We start from the raw sequence: 1,036 nt of genomic DNA, 5'->3' as shown, positions 1-1,036 counted from the left end.
TTTCACAAAGTTCTTCACTATTACGTGGTCTCCCACATCAATTGCTGAATGTTTCGCTCGTCGTCGATTGTCTCCATAGATTCTTCCCTTCTCCTTCCTTGTGTGGTCTGTTTCTCTGAGCTTTACGTATTTTTCTTCGGTATATGTTGATGCTTGGGGTAGTTTATCCTTCAGGTTACGGCCGAACATTAATTTTGCTGGAGTTTCATTTGTAGTAGAGTGTGGTGTATTTCGATATGCCAACAAAAAATCAGTCAAATCGTTCTTCCAGTCTTGTCCTTGGGCCACACTTATTTTGATTGATTTGAGGAGTGTTCGGTTATAGCGTTCGACCAATCCATTCTGAAATGGGGCGTATGGAACCGAGTGTTTGATTTCTATCCCAGATGCCTTGCAAAAGTTAATGAACTCGTCCGATCCGAATGGAGGGCCGTTGTCACATACAAGCTCATTGGGAAATCCAAATCGAGCAAAAATAGTACGTAATTTGAAAATGGTTGCTTTGGCAGTTATGGATGTCATTATTTCGATTTCAGTTAATCTGGAGAAATAATCAATGACATCTAAAAGATGTATACCATTAGAAACTTTTGTAAAATCCAAAGCTAGTTTCTTACGTGGACCTGCTGGTAGCGGTGTTCTTCCAGCCGTTACATGCTTTGACGAATTTATTCACCATTACATCGATGCGTACCCACCACACCTTTTCTCGTAGCCGCTTCTTCATCGCATCTACGCCCAGATGCGGTTCATGTGCTAGTCTTAGGACGCGAGTCTGTAGAGTTCTTGGTATAACAATACTTTTATTTTTCAATATTATTTCTCCATCTGTAGAAAGATCACTTGCTATCAACGATGTCAAGATCCACATGATAATTAAGAGTCTACAAGATTGCATGGAGCTTCAGAAGATGGTAGATTGTTTTGTAATGTGGTGTTCCAGAAACTTCATGACAGTTAGCATTGTTAAATGCAGTATCATCTCGTTTCATCGAAAGATCAAACCATTTGTCTTTGACTATACCATCGCAGACCA

Source organism: Armigeres subalbatus, unplaced genomic scaffold, assembly GCF_024139115.2.
Source record: "Armigeres subalbatus isolate Guangzhou_Male unplaced genomic scaffold, GZ_Asu_2 Contig246, whole genome shotgun sequence".
NCBI lineage: Eukaryota > Metazoa > Arthropoda > Insecta > Diptera > Culicidae > Armigeres > Armigeres subalbatus.
Note: the sequence above shows the minus strand (reverse complement) of the source record.